The sequence below is a fragment of the Coturnix japonica genome, chromosome 5, assembly GCF_001577835.2.
Source record: "Coturnix japonica isolate 7356 chromosome 5, Coturnix japonica 2.1, whole genome shotgun sequence".
Taxonomy (NCBI): Eukaryota; Metazoa; Chordata; class Aves; order Galliformes; family Phasianidae; genus Coturnix; species Coturnix japonica.
This window is the reverse complement of record NC_029520.1, coordinates 18,312,634-18,334,373: the sequence shown is the minus strand read 5'-3', so window position 1 is coordinate 18,334,373 and position 21,740 is coordinate 18,312,634. Positions and strand designations below refer to the sequence as shown.

The 21,740-nt window shown below is 33.0% G+C and overlaps 1 protein-coding gene across 9 annotated transcripts in view; it reads left to right on the top strand.

The window, feature by feature from the left end:
• LRRC4C (leucine rich repeat containing 4C) overlaps positions 1 to 21,740 on the top strand; it is a 413,560-nt gene that overhangs the window by 293,721 nt on the left and 98,099 nt on the right. For 2 of the 9 annotated variants that reach the window (XM_032444956.1, XM_032444952.1), the window contains exon 5: positions 10,664 to 10,814. The exons of the other annotated variants lie outside the window; for them this stretch is intronic. The gene's annotated coding sequence lies outside the window, so the exon portion shown is untranslated. The remainder of the gene's footprint in view (positions 1 to 10,663; positions 10,815 to 21,740) is intronic. 9 annotated transcript variants of the gene reach the window in all.

Sequence of the window (21,740 nt, the reverse complement as noted above, 5' to 3'; positions counted from 1 at the left end):
CTAAAATCCTCAGATTTGTATTTTTAAAAAGAGCTATATTTACTTCGAGAAATGGCCTTGAGGAAAGATGATCTGCTAACAGAGGAGATATAATCTAGCACAGTAAATGTAATGTTTGTTGCAGTATTTTGGTAAAAATAATTTGTGTACCATCAACATGATTTCAAATACTTTAGACTGTAATCTAAATGTAATTTCAATCTGGTAGTCCTCATCTGACTTTGATAAAATCTCAACTTTCCATGATGTTATAAAGACAGTTATCTTTTTCCTTTGTATCTGTCATTTAAGAAAAAAAATCAACAGGCTGAATATCTTATCTGGTAGTCAAGAAACCAAGCAAAGGTCAGAAGACTATAGGTTTGGATGACTTACTTCAGGCATTAGCCCTCAACTGTGAACTTGAAATAAGCGTACACACCTATGCTTCCTGTCAAGCAGACTCTCCCTCTTGTGGTGCTGCTGCTACTTTAGGGATTAAAAATGACTAATAAGACTGCGTGTCACCAGCCTCCACCTGGACATTGTGCCATTCAACACAACCCTGTGTCTATAGTCTTCCTGTCCATTCCTTATCAACCCCTCAAATCTATATCTCTCCAATGTAGGAGTAAGGATATGGTGGGGGACTGTGCTATGGGCCTTGCACAAGTCCAGATAGAAAAGAATATAACTAGATTTAAAGAAACAATTTTAAATCTGTAACAGTAGTAAGAATGTATTGGACACAGCAAATATATGGAACATAGAATGTATTTTTTTTTTTTTTTAGCTGTTACAGTATTGTCTAATACGTAGTTCTGGAAAATTGTTATTATTCTATTTTCTAATTTTTCTCAGATTCAAGAAGATATTGTTTAAATATTTAAACATTAAATGTTGGTTACTGCTTTTCTAACTTAAAGTAAGAATTTTAGGTTGAAGGTTGAATATTCCCTATTTCAAAGTTAATTTTGCTTCTGTTTTTCTGTGAAATAAACTGTAAGGGAATAGAAATAAAAATATAAATGAAATTAGAAAAAGTAAAAATAAAAAATCTCCATAGCTATAGCAGTAGAGAAGTTTTAGAAAGGTCAAGAATGTGTTGTTAATAAAATGATAATTATGTTTCTATTTTAGACTGATTATATTAGTGCTTGTTAAACAACAATTTTTTCTAGATGTCGTTTAGAAAAATAAGTTTGCATTCAGATTGATTGAAAAACTTCTAGATTGAAAGGAATTAAGAATTGATTTAATGTTCTTATATGAAGATACTTTTTCATCACATTGTTTGATTCTGTGCTGATTTGCACAGTTTCATTATGCTCACAGGCTTTTCTTCCTCATCTCTGCTGGTTAGATTGTTTTATTTTTCAGTGTCAAAAAAAAAAAAAAAAAAAAGCTTAGTTTTCAAAGAAATACATATATACCCCTGCATAAATATCTTCTGTATCTCCTTGTTATTAGTCTTTGTGGAGCATACAGGTTCTTTGGTTAGCTTGCAGTTTCACTTTTTTTTTTTTCCTACAGACTGTGTACTTGGTTAGAGGTTAGAGGTGAGAGTAGTGGAGGGTGCAGGGACAATTAACTTATCTGCATCAAATGACATCTGGGTAACTGACTGGGAGTGTTCTCTGAGTTTTTTTCCTTCTTACATTTCCATTTTATAGAGTGAAAAATCAAGACCTTTATTATTACTACTGTTTTGTTTGGTTTTTTTTTTTTTCTGTTGAATCCCTTTTGATACAGATCAGTGCATCTGAATGTCCTTTTATTTTAAATGGTGCGGCAACATTAGATACTGACAGCTGGAATCCTTAATTGGGCCAATGAAAGAAAAGTAATGGCCGTTTGCAATCACTTGTTCCATCTGACCTTGTATTTAATACAAAAGGGTGAATGTTCATTTTTATTAGAAATCCTGAGGAAGCTGAGAATGCATGGTAGTTAGTAATATAAACTTTCTTCAATACACAAAGTAATACGTATGTCTCAGATTTCAACTGAAATTTTTTTAAAAATCTAAGGCAGTTACATCTTGCTTTGATTTTGGTGACTATCCTTAACACTGTGTTATGGATTCATATCCTTGACTTTTTTTGACTCCATGAAATACTATAACAATAATTAAGAGAAGATCATGAGGTTTTATCATGAATTGTAACTGATAATGAATCCTTCAGCATTTCATTGTTAGTATTTTGGCCAATCAGTTGACCAGTACTGCATCTTAAAAGTGAGATTTTCAGATATTCAAAGCTTTTTGAAATTTATTTTTTTAATTTTTATTTTTCCCCTTGTTGAAGTTAATATTCAGACATTCCAGCATTACTGTGAGCTGTGTACTTATCTCCGCTACTGCTTTGAAGAGGAGGTTTGTTTTATGGCCATTGGACATTAGCAGTTAGTATTGCTGAGATGCAAAATCATCTAATTTTAATTTATGTGGTTGTAGCATCCCTCCTTTCTGCTTAAGTATTTAACTTCTATTTGTTGACTGCATATTTCATAATATTCTTTCTGTAATATGGTATATGTAGTAGACTTAACAACACCAAACTTTTAAAATGATTATGTTTTAAGATTCTGGTGCATTTTCATACCTTATTTATATTTTATAGAATAAACATTTGGATTTATTCTAGTGATACATAGAGCCGGTTCTCATTATAATTTAATGCTTATGACAGTTCAGCAATTCATAGGTGCATAAACATTTAATTCAGGACAAACTTTTCTTTGAATAAAAGCACTGTGTTCAAATGATGATTCTAGCTGAAAATATTATGTCCTTTCAGTGGGAGTAGAGTTAAGAATCGTCTATTAGAGAATAATGTGAAAGCAAAGACTGCACTGTAGAGAAAAAATAAATAAATAAATCCAGACTTCTGGAACTGAAAGGAAATTCCTAGGAATATTTCAAAAAACTTTTTATGGAATTTGAGTTGAGATATGCAATGTCATAGATTCATATAATGGCCTGGGTTGGAAAGAACCTCAAAGATCAACCGATTTCAATCCCCCTACCAAGTGAGTAGCTAACCACTGCAGTTGCATTGCCTTATATCACCCCTAGGATGTATATCACAACTTTTCAGATTTTCCTAGAAACAGTGACTTTGGATGAGCTCTAGTAATCCTATGCTGAGCTCCACAGATTTGTGGCTCAGCAGCTTCACTGCCAGCCTCTGCTACACTGGGACAACCAGCTCTCCTTAGAACATTCTTAGAGTTCCTTGTAAAATTCTTCCCATGCAGGAAGGGTGTCTCAAACCTGTCCTTTTACATCTCCATTAATTCTGCTTCACGTACTTTTGGCGATGAAGAATTTGGCCAATAGTCTGACAAGCTTTGGGAAACTTGTGGGACTCAGGGAACATAAAATGATGTCATTATTATTGCAGTAGACCAACTTATCCTTCCTTGCCAATATATTTCTTTGTTTTACACGTGTATCTGCGAAGGCTGAACGGAACTCATTTGTTAAATTCTAAAGCAGTAGCTAACGTTCCAGGGAGGCAGAGAGCAGAATCCATCATTGCATTTTTCTTCTGAAATGCATCACTGACAAGCAGTGGAGGGAATAAGCAGTAAATTTAATTAGTAATGGATTTTTTTCACCTTTCAGCTTCCAAAATTGAATGTTTCTTCCATTTTATAGAGTTCTATTTTATTAGCCACACAAAGAGAAATAATGCTTCATTTAACTATGTCAAAACCAATCTAAACTCTCTGCTATTTACTTTCTTTTCTATAAATTTTAATGCATTTTTAATTCCACTCCACTGGTTGGTAAACCAACCATTGAAGTTATTGCTGCTCTGTAATGTATTTCATTCATTTCTAATAAACCTGGCCTTTAAGATGTTTTATTATTATCTCTGTATGCTATGAAAATGGATTTGCTGTCTGCTCTAGATTTTAACACTTTCAGCATATCTACTAGTTGTAGATGTATTTAAGATAAAACAAATAAACTAAAGTAACTAGTCCAAACAAAGACAGTTTCTAACTTTGTGTCATTTTGTGAAAAAAAATATCCATTTTTGAGGAAGAAAGTACAATGAATGGGTATTCTCTGTGGTTTAAGAGTATATTAACTTGAAATCAGAGCTGCTAAAAGTTATTCCAACAGTTATATATGTTTTATTCTGAAAGTCAAGATTTGTTAATCATTTTTTGCTCTTACTGTGAGTATTATTTCTTTTATTAACAGAAATTACATAAACGTTTAAATATATCATCTCTCGTTAGGAGTTCATGATCTAATAGATGTTAATTTGATGAGGTTCTTAAAGCACCTCAAAAGGCCCCGTATTGTGATTTAGTCAGTACTTGTTCATCATATTTAGCAACACATAGTCCATGGAATGAAAATTTAAGCTATATCAATTAGGAAAGTAATTTCATGAAGATTTTATTGTGTCAGGTGGCTTTTTAATAGCAACCATAAAAACCAATGACAATCTGTATTTTGTACAGAAGACCAAAGACTTCATAAAGAAATAATGGGTTATTTGTTAACTTTATTCTACTTCCTGATTGTTCTGAACCTGATTGATATCAATATCTTCACAACAGATATATCTGTTGAAATGTTTGTCTTTGTGTCTGCAAGTTCTACAAGTAGCTGTATAAAAAGACATGCACAAATCACTAACCATATTCTAACTCAGTTGGCAGAAGGGATAAATAATCTACTGCAAGCAGCAAAAGAATAAATCCATCCCAAATCCATCATATGTAGTGTGTCTCCTATACCACTAGCAGACTTTTTCAGGATTAAGGATGAAACAACTGATACTGATCCCTTCTTGTCTAGGTGCAGGAGTCTAAAATTTGTTGGCTGTAGTATCTTATGTCTCAGTGTTGCCAGTATCTATTCAATATCTGGATTAAATAAAAACAATATAGCAGTCTTCTTGGTGACAATAATAATTCCCATATAAACTAAGGATGAAAAACAGGAATATTTTAACCCCTGTGAGATATTTGCTGAACAAAGAGAATTTTGTTTTCGTAAGATTTTATTCTCCCTGTTCTTTACAAAATCTTTGGAGTTTTAAAAATCTTATGCACAGAGCTTCCCTTCATATTCTTGTCAGCTTCATATTTTAAGACAACTTGTTTATGATTTGCCTCAGTTATTTTCTTTCCACACTCAAAATAGAACGTGACTGTACTAACTGGGTAAATAACAGTTTATTTTATACTTTCCAATGTGTTTTCATTTGTGGCCTGAAAATAGGGTGGTATCTTCTTGAATGTATTGACTATTTGCAATTATTTGATGTTTAAATTACAGCAGTCATTCTGTAGTCCAATAAACAGCTATTTACTGTGAGTTTTGATTGTTAAAATATGAAAAGTTGTTGATTTCTGATACAGCAGAGAGATAATCTGCTTCTAACTTACAAGTCTTAGGCTTGAGTATCTACTCTGAGAAAATATATATGTAAGAGGAATTGAAATTGCAGACATTTGTGATCTACAAGTTATTTTGGGGAAATATTATCCTACTAAACCAATGCACTAGACTAGATCTAGAAAGAAAAAGAACAGAAATGAACCTAGTGGGGAAACAGCATATATTAATACACACTCTTATACACACACACACACATATATATATGTTTGAGTAAATGCTGATGAGTTCTAAGGAACTTATATTTGCTTATTTATAGTACATTTTGTGAGTAATGGTGTAATAGTTTATTTGCCAAGTGAATAAGCAGATATCACTTTCCCCTTGAAACACCTGAATCTGTAGAAGTCTACAAAGAGTATAGTTGGTAAAACTTTTTTAAAGACAAGGTTCAACTCCTCCCTTGTGCTTAGACCGCTGATAGTGACCTTCATCTGTTCCTGACTTATGCAGAAGAAATAAGAACAGTGTTACTCAGAAAGCTTGCCCTTCTTGAAGTTAGGGAGCCATCTGTCAAAGAGCTGGCTTTGCTGACTGCAGTTTTCATGAATGCTATCCCACTGAGCAACATACTTGCATCTGAGAATGATAATGACCAAGATGAATGGCCTTTGCCCTGCTTTAAAACTTCTTTTTCCAAAACCAAGATCTCCCAGGATGTGCTTAAAGGAACAGTCAGTGAAACAGAAGAGTTTCATTCAGTTCACACTGAATTAAGCAAAATAAAAATAATAATAATATAAACTGAGGAGAAGGAATGTTTACCTTTTACTTTTTATCAGTGTCATTATTTCATATAAATAACTGTATTATTATCCTGTTCTTAGAGAGCCTATTTTTCAGTTTATGAGAGAGGGAATTAAAACATGTTATAATTATGCATTCCTGAAGTAGAAGGTAAAGTATGTAACTGTGCAAACAAAATGAATTGATAGAGAAGGCAATTAGCACATAATGTACCTGCTGGAATTTCTAGTATAGAAATATTGAAATGTTTACTACTTCTCTAAACATTGCCGGTTATCAAAAGTTCTCAAAAAAGGGAAGCAAGACCTGCAAAATAAGTAGCTACTTTATGAACCATATTCCATATATTTATTGTTGTATAGACTAAGAGTGACATGCTGGAATACCTTATGAATGACTCCAGATATAAAACGTGCAAAGTGCAAATTTGCAAAGTGTCTGGAGGGATACGTGTTAGCAAGCACATTGCTTCCAAGCTTATTTCACATTACTCCAGAGACAGAAGCAATTGTATTTCTTTTTGTGACTTTGGTCCCTTCATTCTCTTCTGCCCTTGCTCCATCCTCTTTATGGACACTACAAAGCATGTTCAGATGAACCAGTGGTGGACAAAGAATATAAAAATTAACTGAAATAAAAAAGGTCCATAAATTGATCTCAGTTAGAAATGTCAGGATAAAATAATCTTTTTTAAGAATATCAGCAAGTTAATGTCTGTGATCTCAATAAATTCATCCCATCAGAGCACATCTTCAAAACAAATAGTTCATTACAAATAATACGGAAGGCTGACAAATATCACTTATGAGTGTACTTTTAATAAGTCTTTTCCATGTATGAGAATTGTGTGTGTACATTCTCTAAATGTGCACATTTGATGTTTTATATTAAATCTTATAACAATTTTAAAGTATTAATTTTAAACCAAAAACCCTACAAGGTTTCATATAATGGCCCTGAAATTTATTTATATTTTTTCTGTAGATAAGCAGTTAATCAAGATACTCAGCAAGTCCCTGATGAAAACATTTCTAATTAGTGTGTTGAGATTGCATATCCATTATTATCAATCTTCCTAAGAAGAGTAATACCCCGAGTTTTTTGTTGCTAAGGACAGTTGCAGTATTTATGTCTAGTTTCTTATATGATCTTCATTAGAGTGGCGTCTTAGCATTCTCAAAACAGATGGGGATTTGGAGTACACTGAAATTAAATTCAAAATTACATGGGAAGTCTATAGCAGATTTAGATATTTTAAAGAGTCTCCTAGATTGTTTATAATAAATTATGTAGTTGTTATACGAAACATGCGCTGTTTGAAGAAGGGAATTTCTTTTCATTTCTCTATATCATTGTTATGATATTGTCATTGATAACCCACTGATGCATGGAAAAACCAAGGATGTTGTCAAATAATTGTCATGGTTCCCTACTTGAGGATTTAGTTACTGTAGTGGTCTTGAACATAAATCTATCTCTTCAGATTCATTCAGTCATTCATCAATTTATTGACTAATACTGTTGTAGATTATTTCTTCATCTACAAATGTACAATTCGGTTATGTTGAGAAATGACCCCTGAATTCACCATCCCCTAGGTCCTTTGTCTCATAGCAATTGTTTTGTTAGCTATACCAGGTATATAAAAACAAGATGTAAATTGCACCTGGTATTATATATATATATATATATATATATATATAATATATAACTATTATTATTCCAATCAGATTTCATGTGGATCTTGATTTTTTAATAAGAGTTGGAAAATTATAAGCATAATAACCCATCTAAATCATCATTGTCATCCCCATTTCTCCTGTAAGCTATACTGCTTAAGAGACTGCACATGATTTTACTTTTAAAAATTTTTAATGCATCCTTTTACCCTTGGAGCTTCCCACATTACTTTGCACACTTACGGACTGGAGATATACTGGAGATGAAATGGGAATCCCTCTGGATGGCATAGAAATAAACATATCCCTAGGTTTTTAAAAATTGTTTTATTGTTATTGCTGGATATGATCTGGTATCTGAAGATAATTATGTTTTGCAACCAAAAATTTGCTATTAGGGCCAATACATTTGAATTTAAGCTACCAAGTTTGTAATCAGCCTAAAACATCACCCTCTCAGGTCTCAACTAATTGTAGCTGTTTATCATTTACTTAGCAATTAATTGAACTATTTTAGTGTTAGAATAGTAGAGCTGTTCTTAGCAATGGACAGTATTGCAAAATAGCTTGAAGAAAAAGAGGTGAACCTACTGAAAATTTAGTAGGTTTCCTGACATTATCATGTTCTTAAGACACTAAAAATAATAATAGTGTTATTTTCTTAGAAGGTGTATCATTTCAACAAGTACATGTTGCTAAGACTTACGTAGGTCACAATTTTTAAATGCCAAGCTTAGATTTTTATTTTTTTTAAGCTGTGTTTCTGTGAAAAATACATCAGCCTGGATAGTATGTTGTTGGCACTGTACTCAGAAAGAAAATATAGTTGGGTCGTTTGGGTTTTTGTTTTCTTTTTGGAAGATTCTGTAAAGTACAGCTAAGCCTACTCTGTTTTTCAGCCTTACCCTCAGGCAATCATAATGACAGCAATCTGTAGTACATATAGCTTGCCGGTTTGGTTTTTTGTGTTTTGTTGTTGTTGTTGTTGTTGTTTGTTTTTAATTATGTTTTAAAGTATAGAGCAAACTTAAGATATTTTTAAAATATATTTAATTTTATTCTATTTTTTCTCCTTGTTTGTGACACTGTTATAATTTGGTGAATTTACATTCCAGTTATATCTTCAGTGACGTAGTTCTTTGTTTCCTAGACATGTAGTCAGACATGTCACCTAATGGAGATGCTTGAATATTAGTGTTTTGGTTATTTTTAAATGTTATTATTTTTTGGCACTAAGGATTTGATTCTATATCCTAGTCATGTTTAATCTGCCATGGAATTGTAGTTTAAAAGCCTATACACTAACATGTATTTGTGGGCTGCATCAGGCACTTTGGAATTTATAAACTGTTTCTAGAATCTCCACTTGGTGTGTTTAAAATGGAAATTACTTTATTAAAAGTAACCTAGTTTGCCTCATTGCATCTGTTTTTATGCAACAGCGAAGGCACCTGTGTCCTATTAATACTTACATTATGCAGCACATTTGAAAATGTTATAACTCAGGTGGATTATACTCCTGGGAGCCACATGCATTGCTTGCTTGCTCTTGCCTCAGCTCTTGCTCTCTGTATTTGTCAAACTGGTAAGAGTTCTCCAGGTTACTCCTACATGTTTGCAACTTGAATCCTTTAAAATGTTACTCAATCGACTGATTCCTACTGGCTTGCAGGAAGTCTTCAAGTTTTCAATTTGCTCAATATCTATTCTGAACTGATCCATTCTTTTGTACGGATATTTAAGAGTATATGCATAGCTGGTAGATTCTGTTTGCTTGTCCATAATTTAGCTAGAAATAATCGCATCACTGGTGCTGCTTCTTGGCTGAGTTATTTAATTTCAGTGTAACGTGAAAGACTGTGGAAACATTTTTGTAATTGGAATATTTTGTTACAGCAGTGTTAATTTAGTATGCACCTTAACATATGGCAAGTGGATCTCAGGCTTCAGTTGATTCCCATGAAAAAGATGAGGAAGAAGTTCTTCTGCTATTAATCTTATTCAATTAACCTTAAGACCAATAGTGTAAATTAACATCACAGCTATGAAGAAAGACTGTGTATTACTTTGCTAGATAAATAGTCTATGAAACTTCTCAATTTGCTGCTCTAAAATCAATAGGGGTCACTAATTTTCAACTTCTTGAGTGGAAATAACACAGGGACCTGTTAGTTTTCCTTCCTTTTAAAGTTCAAAAATCATCTGTCTGGAATCAAATGTGTGGAAGAAACATTGTGAGTTAGGTGTCTGAGATAAATTGTGTCAGGGCTATAGCAATTACTAGTTAATGATTGAGATTAGAAAGGAATATTCATGTACGTTTAGGGTGGTAAAGTCCTTTCTGAGTAGTGGATTTATTTTGTATCACATTTAGTAGAGATCCTAGAACACTCACTGGAGTCACGCTGGAATTTTTGAGTGATTGCTGTAAATAGTTGAACTGAGCTAAAAGATAGAATTTGTAAAATAAAAATTCTGTCAATACTGATTCTTCCTAATAGTTTTTTGAGGGCTCCCTGAGTTTATGGTGATTCTTTCATCTCTGGAAATGGTTCTACATTCGTTAGTTCATTGGAAAACGTGTGAGATGCCCTCTGCATTCTGGCTGAAGAGAAGTCTATCAGCTTCCAGAGCTGTCATTTTCAGTAGCATTATATACACTAACAACAACCACTGCTTTGCTTTAAAAGTCAAGTTAATGAGATTAAAGCATTCATTTTCACTTTTGTGCTCTTTGCTCTGTGTGAAATAAACTGATTTTTTAATTTTTATTTATTTATTTATTTATTTTAAATAAGAGATCTCTTCATTTCTTATGTTTGTGTTTCAGTTGAGATCCAGAAGTCAAAAACCTACATGGGGAAAGTTCTAGGGTGTCATGTCACCACAGGACTTGTTTCTCAAGACCCAATATGGTGTTTCGAGAGGTAGCATGGGGTACTGTGTATGTTTCAAGCCACCCAGTGGTTGCCTCCACCATGGTAAGCACATAACACTTACAATTGTGAGATCATGGCATGGTGATATAATCAACCTGCCACGCCTCCCCATATTTATACTTTTGCCATTGCCCTTCCCCATAGAGAGGTTTCAAATGTTTCATATTCTTGGCTTGTTTAATTATGGCACATGATTCACAGTCATGAATAACCAGTGCAATAGCATCCATAGTTAAGTCCACCCCTCAGTCTCTAGCCCACTTATATGTTGCGTCTCCTTCTTGATGGCCCAAGGTCTCATGGGCCCATTGAGCTAGAAATAATTCACCCTTGTTCTGCCAGTCCAAGTCTGTTTGGGCCACCTCAATTCTTCCAGCTGAAAGTTTGCACTAGTAGACACCACATTTCCAGATTTTTATTTTACTATTTAGGATTCTGGTTGTATCGAGAGGCTGATTCAAGTCAGTAGCACATTATAGAATTCAAAGTGACATTTTGTTCTGCCATGTGTCATTCTGTATTGTGACATACCAGATTAATACAATGGTTTATGAAGTTTATCAATACTTAATTTTGTCCTTGATATAATTTAACACAATCCATCTATTCATTTGACTTACATACTTGGTCACTAAGTGAAAAAGCATGGATATGTAATTTTTTTCTGCAAGGTGGTACCTTGAATTAAAATAATCCTTATGCTGTCATTTATGAGAAGTTATAATGGTTTTGCAGAAAGGCAATTGTGTTGAATTATGGCATTTTTCAGATGAAAAAACAAATAGTTTGATTTGGAGATTATGCCAGCTAGCTGTGAGGATTTACTTAGATTAAAAAAATTAGGCTTGAATGAATTTTAAAAGTATGTTTCTTGGGCCTAGATGTAAGATGCTAGATGTAAGCGTTGCATTTATGTAGCTGATAATGCTTTATTATGCCATTAAGGCTATTTACATGCATTTGGAGTCTGATAAAATTGAAGCAAAAAAATTAAGTTATAATGTATACACAAGTGAGCTGCAGCAACAACAGTTGAAGTGTCGTTTTGGGAAATTCTAGTTGTACTCATATGAAGTCCTTTCGCCCCCCACCTATTTCTTCTTCCTTTTGTTTTTTTTTTGTTTTTTTTTTGGGGGGGGGGAGGGACAGTAGATGCAGGTTAAGTTAGGAACTGCATATTTCAAAGAACATTTCTATGCTGTGGTGGTTCTTCAGATCAGTCCTGTTCTACAAAACAGCACAAATAATGTGGAAAGTTGCTAACATAAGGAGAAATTACTTTAAGAATATTAGGTTGATTGTTGGAGGTTGATTGTTCACTGAGATCTGGTGCTTTATTGATAAAAGAATTTATTCTCAAAACAGCAAAAATGAAATCTTGTAAATACCAAAAGAATACTATTTGTCTAGAAACAAAATTATCTTGAACAAGATGCAAATGAATACATAAAAGTAGAATTTCTACTTCTGTAAATATTGTTATCTTTAGTAAAGTCAAGTGAAATTTGCTTTTATTGTGCCTTTCATTTGATTTTTGCATAGAATGATATTTCAACTGAATGCTCTGTACTTCAGTTTTCTTCAAACAACGTGGTTGAGAATTTTTTCTTTATGCCTTATCTGTGTTTTGTCCTTTAAAATTTACATATGTACATGTACCGTGAAGAAGAAAGTTTTGCAAATATCAATTGAATATATTTCCACTAGAGTACTGGTCATGGGAGAATGAATTCTTGATGTAAGATAATACGTTATATGTTTTTATGATTCTGCATTTCTTTCTGTTATCCATTGGTCACCAAGATCTTAATCTAAAGGACAATGAGTCAATTGACAGTCTGCAAGATTTGATTTATTGATGGCTATGAAAGAACACAAGAAAGAAAGCTGGTTATGCTTCAAGAGTCTTTTTTACCTTTCTTCTTTTCTTCGTTGTCACATAGGCAGTTATTTGAGTAACTGAAGCAAGTAAAATTTGTTCTTTTATCTTCTTTTACCTGCTAATAACTGTTTTCACTGTATTTTTTTTATCTGTGTAGATCTTAGGAGTTATAAAATGTTGAATTTCCTTTGCTTAAACCTGGCACTTACTTTTTCTTCACTGAAATCAGCATCATAATTGTAGTGTCTTGAACTTTTTTTTTTCATCCTCTAAAAAACCCTGAAATAAGGTCAATCATAGATGATATTATTGCGTCAACAGAAAAGTATGTATTCCTGAAAAAGTTATTACTTGGAAATGCTCTTTATGGAAGTGATGGTTCAGAGATGAGGATAGAGACGCATCAGCAGACAACTAAAAGCAAACTGTGCTAATAACTTTTCATCCCCTGGTGTATCTGTGACATAATTGTTCGTCTAATCTTTGTGAATGCAATTATTCATGAATCTTTAATAGAAACTTTCTAAAGGTTCTTATGTGTCTTTGGAGCCTAAGCCTCATAATTATAAATTAATTACTTGAATAGAATCCAGAGACCCACTGGCAATCAATTAGATTGTCTAGAAAACAGAACTTAGGCATATGAAACATTTAGACGCATGAATATTTTTATCGTCTGTTTTTTTCCTATAAAGCAGAGATAAAATTGTCTGATGTCGGCTATTGAATCTTAGAAAAGGATAGGGATGTAAACATTAAAAAAAATAATAATAATAACATGAATGGAAAGAACCATTCCACTTAGTAAACTTTATATCCAACAAGAGTAAACAGGTGAGAAAACACTGTTGTCAAAAATATATTATAGCAAGAACCATCCAAATTTAGAAATACCTGCAACTAAAAAAAAATTACATAGTGTTAAATGTTTAGTTTTCTTAAAATGAGCTCGACTGATTTTTGTTGATTCTGAGTTTTGTTCAGAAGCAAAGAAACGTAACAAAAAGGAGTGAAATAATAGGGTCTCCTAGAATTGCCTGCACATAAATTCTTTTGATAATTGTATGATTATTGGTGTGATTGCAGAAAGTTCACATGCTGCTCTTGTGGCTCTTCTTGGATTTGTTAGTGGTAAAAGACCAAAGTTTCAGATGTTGTCACCATCAAACAGCAGGAATGAGCATCTGCTGCCCTCATAAACTTCCATTTGATATCTTCTCTGATGCCACTGTGTGTAAGCCTCAGTATGGCTATGGAGATGCATTATACTGAAGAATTGTCTACAGCAGGTGGCCAAATTAAAATTATTTACTTATATAGCACAGACACATTCTTAAATATACATAAAGTGTTTTATTGAAGTGCAGAATGTGGAGGAGGGGGAGAAGAACTGTGCCTTAATTTCTAACGAAAATCATATTTTTAGAAAAGGTCTGCTTAAGTAAACTTTTACTGTATTCATATCAGTAGTCAAGTGGCTTTTTTTTTTTTTTTTTTTTTCATAGGTAGGAGACTAATTATGGATATATTCACACAGTCTGTGTGTGAATTACTATGTATGGGCTGTAAGTAGCATTGGAGGAATTTTTAAAAATTATAGATATGATCAGATGTTTTACATTCCAGAAAGCTTTCATAAATTAATCTCCTCACCTCATTCATGAATATAACGTATGTATTGTTATATCATTTGAAATCTTAGTCAGACTCATATATCAAGCTTATAAGGAGCCTGTTATGAAAAAATAGAAATAAATGTACCTTATAAGTAATTGTAGTCTTGGCTAATACTTGATTAAAAAAGATATGAGTGGAGATGAAAGATTGGTCTGTGTGTTATTGTAATTAATTGCACATTATCTTCATCTGCTAACAGGAATTATTATAAATTGAGCCACAGTAAAATTCTGAAAGAATGTTCTATGCAAACATTCTGAAGAGGTGTGTTCCTGGGCTTCCTGACTCATGCTCCTTTAGCTAGTCACTCAAATACTGTCATTTTGAGAGGATACAAATCAGCTCTTCAGAGAAATGTTGTCTTTTGTTTGTTTGTTTATCAAGTGCTTCTTCCACTTATGAAAAATCATCATGAAATAGTGTTTCACATTAGTAGTCATCAGCTACTCTGCATAGAGAGAAATGTCTCTAGTTCTTATGCAAAAAATCTTCCTACTCCAGTATTTTCTGTGTCATTTCAGAAACCTGTCTCTAGTCCATGTACCTTAATATCAATAGAATGTGCTTCTGGTTTTTATCTCTAAAATTAAGCATTTTGACAAATGTGCGAGTGATCTCTTGGCCATCTGATAGTCCCAGTCAATTTGCCTGTCAGATTTATTAAGTTGCTGACTCCAGTTGGTATGAAGGCTGGAAAACTAACTGAAAACAAGTTCTAATTCGATTTTTTTGACTCTCTAACCTTTCCAGTGAGTTTCACCTGTGAATTCCAACCAGCACAAAGAAAAGCCAGGTAATTACTTTGTGATAAGAAGAGCAGCACTGAAGAATTTGCCTGGGGCTCAGAACACCGATGGCCTGATAAAACTCAACAAAGTCCATGGCCCCCAAAGGCTGCCAAGGCTGGATCTGCTCTAGGCTAATATGCTTAGAAGAAAGGTCAGGCAGTTGTGGAAAGCTAAGCAGCAGACTGCCTCTCAGCTCTGTGGCAGGTAGTGTTCAGAAACTGAGCAGGAGACAGAAAGGGGTTGATATAAATGAGTTAACTGATTCCCCCTTTTTTTAGACCCTCATTCCCCAGATGTGTGAGCAGGTGGCAGTGAATTCACTACAACTAACTGGAACTCTTATGTGAGCTTCATGTCTAATTGTAGTGGGACAGGATGACATGGAGCATCAAGTTTCAGGACTGAAATCTTACTTCTACCCTTCTTTTAAATTAAAGTCATGCATTTATAACCAAATGAGTTTGTCATATCAGAAAGTAATTCTTGTTTTCTTCTCATCTTGAAAACAGCATATCTCTAGGGAGAAAAAAAAAAAGAGAGAGAGAGAAAATGTAGTGTCCTTTTACAGCCTATACATCCTATACTTAAGTCAGCTGATTTATGACATTTATGACAGGAATTAGAATAACACCTGGATAGTTCTAACGGGTGAAGGACACAGTAAGTGGTTTTAAAACATTTTCAGTGATTCCATTTTCTGAGTGAAGTCAGGAACATAGCCAGGAGTCTTCAGTACTAGCTTCTATGAGTAGTGATTATACGCTAAATAATGGAGGATTATGGAGGATAATGTCAGATTTTTTTCTAGAACTTGCTACATGCTCTGGTCATGTGTGGAGCCAGGAACAGTACTTGATGATCCTTACAGGTCCCTTCCAACCTCAGATAATCTATGATTCTTTGGCCTTCATTTATTTGAATGTCCTAGGACTATGTAACTATGAAGTGTAGACTCATTAGAAAGGCTATCAAGACTCAGTTATCTTTCAAGACTTGTCTCTACTTAATAATCTTTCTTTAACAGTTTATTTTATCCAAGACAGAAAAAAATCACTTGAATGAATTTTGACTGTCAGGGTAATGCTTTTCATTTTTCTGTTTAAGTGTGGTGATTAGTAAGAACTGTTTATTAAAACCTGATTAAACTCAGACCATAAATATTTATTTCTTGAAAGAAATATGAAAAAGTTTTATATACTATTATTTCCCGTTTAGTACCCTCCATATTTTCAAGCACTTCTTTCATTGTTGTTCTCTGTTTCTTTTTTCTTCATATGAGTCAGAGCAGGTATTTCAAAAACTAGAAACTGCAGGAAGCTTTCTTTTCAACTGAAATAACTGAGTCAGAAGGAATTGCATTCAGTGGGTGAGTTGTGACCCAACCAGTCACTGTCTTCTTTTCTGAATCAACTAAAAGCAGATACCTCTAAAAATTTTATGGAAATCATGAATTTGACATCACCACTGTTCTTTTGTTAGCTACTGAACAGCTACCATCCAATAACACTTAATCTACCAGTATTTACTGACTAACGGTTATGAATGTAAATGGGAAAAATACCTTGAAATGGGCTAAAAAATATAATAATAACATATTTTTCATGTAAACTGTCTTGTTTCCTGGTGACTTTAAGAGGTGAAGGGAACAGTTTGTGGTAGACTGGTTTGATGTTTGTCTTTACTTCTGTCTTAAAGACTGAACTAACAGAACTAAAGTTCTGTTGCCAATTAAAATTACTTCAGAATGGAAAATTCTGCTGTTATTTACATTGTGAAAATGATTTAGTTCCTATGAAGTTCTCTTGTGTGTAAATGAAGGCAGAATTTGGGTAAATCTTAAACAGCTTCTGTTTATACAATAAGAATTTCAGTTTTACTAGTATAATCTCAACATGGAGCTCTGAAAAAAAAAAACAAAAACTAAATCTACTGGGAAGATATTGTTTGTGCTTGACTGAAGAGTGAAAATGAAGTAAAAGGGGGCAGTAAAGGAAAAACTGCACTACCTTGAAAGCTTTGTATTTGTTTGTAAAATATACTGATTATTCACACAGGGTAAAGAATTCAGTTTCAAGTACATTTCAGACATTTGTTGTAAATTGTTCACGGTAATTTAGGAAGTTATGGTAATTAATTTGCATGAGCAATCTGTAGATGACCTAAAGTAGTGGTTTTTCTTCTGCAAATATGAGGTATTGCTGATATGTGGGCAAAGAGAATGTCCCTGTTAATGCTCCAGTAATTGTAAGGCCTTTTGTATGTCAGAAAACATAAAGGTTGGTATGACCACAGATTAGTATATACGTCAGTAGTGTTGAAGTGACAAGGTTAGGGTTGAAACAGCATACCAGATTAGTTGTATGTTCTTGTGCAGTCTTCACTGCACAGAGTGGACTGTAGAGCTGTGATGTTCTGTTTTGAATTAGTATAATATATGTAGGGAAAATGAGACTCAAATTTAGAAGAAGTTTGTTCTGTGTAAAATTTGAACATGGTCTGAGGTGTTCTGTCAGAATAGAAACATTGTAATCAAAAGCAGCTGTGAGCATTGTTTCATTTTCTGTTGTCACCTCTGTGTCAGTGTATTTGAGGTCATTAGTAACTTTTTCTAATAGTGACTGTGCAGATACTTACGGACTCTAGTGCTCATGCATACACAGCAAAGATTTTAAAAAGCACTCTGGTGTCTTGAAATGACTTCTTCTCGGAATGTGTGTCTGTGGCAGTGCTAAATGTTCCTTTCCTAGCAGAGAAGTGCCATGGGCATTTTTAATTGAATTTAGAAGCTGACAGAAAGAGCCAAACTGTATGCTGAAATCCTCCTATCTGCAGCACAATTCTAGCAGACAGGAACAACAAAAGCTTCTGACATTCAGTAAACTCTGAAAAGAGGGCTCCAGAAGGACTGCTTCTTGGAGTTGAACTGTAACCTTTTCCTCTATGGGTGTCACAGTATTTGTCTCACTTCAAAAAAAATGCTAGTCCATGCAACTTGATGTTTCCTACAATACAGGCATTCTTCTCTTGAGAGGTAAGATAAATCTGCTAATTTATTTTATATATTTGTTAAAGAATGCTGTGTTCTTGCTGGGTTTGATAAACTAACCCCTCTCACTAGTTTATCATTAAAGGCCTTTTTATACTGCTAATACTACAGCAATGCATAAAGTAACATATTCCCTAGTATCACAATATGGTTGTTGGTCTACTAGTTTGTATTGTAAACTGCTTGAGAGAAAAGCATTGGTGTTGTAATTGAAATAATCCTACTTGCTATCCTAGTTGCTGCAGGTGAATTGTATAATAATATAATAATGGACGAGTTGTTTCCTGTGGGAAGTTTTCAGTTGCCTGATATTTTTTTAGAGGATTTGGGTACATTCTCCCAGAAATATTGTTTGTGGATTTGTTTTTAATTGATTTCTATACAATTGAATTAAATAATCAGCACTTTATTACCAGTTGCATTATTTAGTACAAAAAGATCAGGTCATCATTTTGTATCAAAAAATTGGATCAGAAAAACAGCTTCACAAGGGAAATCAAATATTCTTATGTTTCCTGAAAAAAAAAATATATAAATGTCTCAAAAGCAATTTGCCTATTTGTAACCTGGAGACATTAACCCTGGAAATCTGGAGGAATCCTTCTACATTGTACTGGGCAGATCTCATCAGAATTACAAAAAAATTTAATATTTTCCATATAATGCTATAATTTTGACCAATTTATCCAATTTATCAATAGTAATATAAGCTTGACAATTTTTTGTCTTTTTTGATTATGCTGGTCTGTGAGATGAAAAGAATCAACTTCCTATATCCTTCCTTACATGGTTTAAATACTTCTGGATAAAATTTGAGTACTAACTCCCAAAATTTTCAGAACAATAAGAAATTATTGAACTTCCTAAGCAGACTACAGAGAGGTCAGTTTACTTTCCAGATTACATTGTATAATTTTGATTAATTGAAAACAGAATAATCGGGTATCAGATTATTCCGTATAGTGTAGATATCCATGTCCCAGTTGGTATTTATTCATGCTGTAAGCATGACTTTTACTGAAAACTTTTACCTATACATTCTGCTGTTTTGATTGTAATGATGGTGAACATTTGCCATCTTTCCTGTTCACTTCAAAGTTGGTAACTTTATCATCCCTACATATGCCAGATACTGCTCTGCAGCATCTGGCTGTTAAACTGTTTAATCTCACTGGGAGATTCTTGGTTTAAATCCATGGTTAACAATCATATAAAAATATATCCAAGCCAGATGCATTTCAGCCTGTGTAGTTTTCGATACTGGTTTGTTTAGTTCTCAAATGCTCTCCACATGCATCTATCCCATCTTGAAGATTTTCTGGAAACAATTTTTGTTTAAATAGATAAAATATTTAATTGGCTTTTTGACGTTAATGAATATGAATATTACTTATTTCTCTGGTTTCATCTTGAGATCTTCTAGACACAAGATTTTTGGCATTAGCTGTTTGATATTTCAGAGTATGGATGATTGAACACTTGTGGTTATTGTGACCAAAACTACACATGTTAATGTAATTAAAAGGATAATTACAAACAACCACAGAAACCTAATTTATGTGCATCTATTTGGATAACTACATTAAATTGATTAGAATTTATATGAACATGGGAAGAAAAGTCACTATCTTGTTTTATTGCTTCCTCTATAATAATAGTTGGTAGAAAACCATTTATACTGGAGTATTTAACATGTTACTGGAGTCTAAAATTTCACTTTTTCTTTTAGTAATATTCATTATAGTTTTCAGAAGGGCATTACACAAAGTCTTCTACATCACAGCATAATCAAATCAATACTAGGAAAATCAGACTCTTTTCACCATTTAAAACAACTACAGAAGTTAGTTTGGAAACAATTGATTATATTTATTTACGTAAGTTTGTTTACATTTTAAAATATTTTAAGTTTAATTATTCTGGTTATTACCAATTTTTTTCCTTGAAACTAATTTTTGAAGTAAGTAAATGGCTTTTATTATGTTGATGTGTTGATCTTCATTTCTAAAACTACATAACTTTTACATTCTTAATTCATTGATGTTCTCTGCCTAATCTTTCCTTCTCAAAGATTTGGCTAAAATAATTCTTCCCTGAAACAAATTTTCATATTTTTTTTTTCATTACAAAATAAATCAGATATTTTTGCCTTGTTAAATTGGAAGTTTTCCCCTGATAATGAAAACTTCTTCACTGCAAAAATGAACAAATATTAATTGAATAAACAAATAGGACATCATTAGTTTTATGATATAAACATGGATAGAGGGGAAAAAAAAGCAAACATAATTAAATATACTTACCCAGTTTCCACAGTAAGATCTTTGCAATAGCTCTGAATCTTTATCTTCAGGCAATGTTGTTTGTCCTCAAAATATATCTGGCCTGTGCTTGACTGTCAATAGGAAGTAAATACTAACCTGTGCAACAGAAAATCAAAGCAGTACCCTGGGGTCTTTGAAATATGTATGACTTTAAACTTAATTAGGTAATGTTGTGTGGTTCCAAGCTGTTGCTTATTCATGAAAGATTTGCAAAGTGTTCAAGTCATATGTTAATTCTCTACTTGCCTATTACACATAATATGCACAGGTAGCTCTGAATTATGTCTCTTGAAAATATAATAGATAAAGTAATAGTCAGATGAATGTACTAATTCATCTTTGCTTTCTAGCTGATTTCTTTCGTAAAGGGTTTTGGGTTAGAGGAAAAGAAAAATATAAGAAAAAAAAAAAAAGGAGTAGGATGGAAAAGATTTAACTAATAAAGGTTATATGCAGGTTTTAGTGGAATTTAACTACCCGAAATGGAACTGTGACCATATAATAAGCCATAACATCTTTTCTTGTGAAAGGTATCATTCACAAATCATTAGCAAATGATTTGCTTGTCGTATAATTCAGTTTTTGAAGGAGAAACAAAAAATGTTTTTGGTATGAAAAAGTATCCAAGAGAGACACCTAAGAACTGGCCAGACCATCACCTGGGTATTGTATGATAATCACAACATATGCCTGCTTTTTTTTTTTTTTTTTTTTTTTGTGTGTGTGTGTGTAAACATTATTTTTATACTTTAAGTTAGAAAAATTTCTGCATTAGAAAAAGTTTTTAAAAAGCATAATCTTTTTTTTTTTTTTTTTTTTTTAGCATATTTTATTTCAATTATTTGTCCTCCAATGCTGCTGTCTCCCATAGCTTCCCAAGATAACATCGGTTGCTTTTTCCCTAACAGCAAGGAGTGAAACTGAAGGGTAATGAATGGACAGGGATCATTTACTCCTCTATATCAGTAGCTTTTGGGTTTTTCATTTTAAGAAGTTGCATTTTCTATGAAGAACTTCAGTGAAAATAAACCTTTTGAATACTTCTAAAGTTGTTTTTACTTTGTTTTCACTCTGATGCGATATAAAGATCTATACTTCTTTCTGCTGTCACTGGGTTTTGAAGTGAAAGGTACAGCCTCAAAATCATCATTAAAAGTGTTACTATTAGTCATATTATTTATTGGGTAGTCTTCATTTTTAATTCACAGGATGTCAGCTGAAATTATTTCATTTTTTTCTCAAGTACACTTA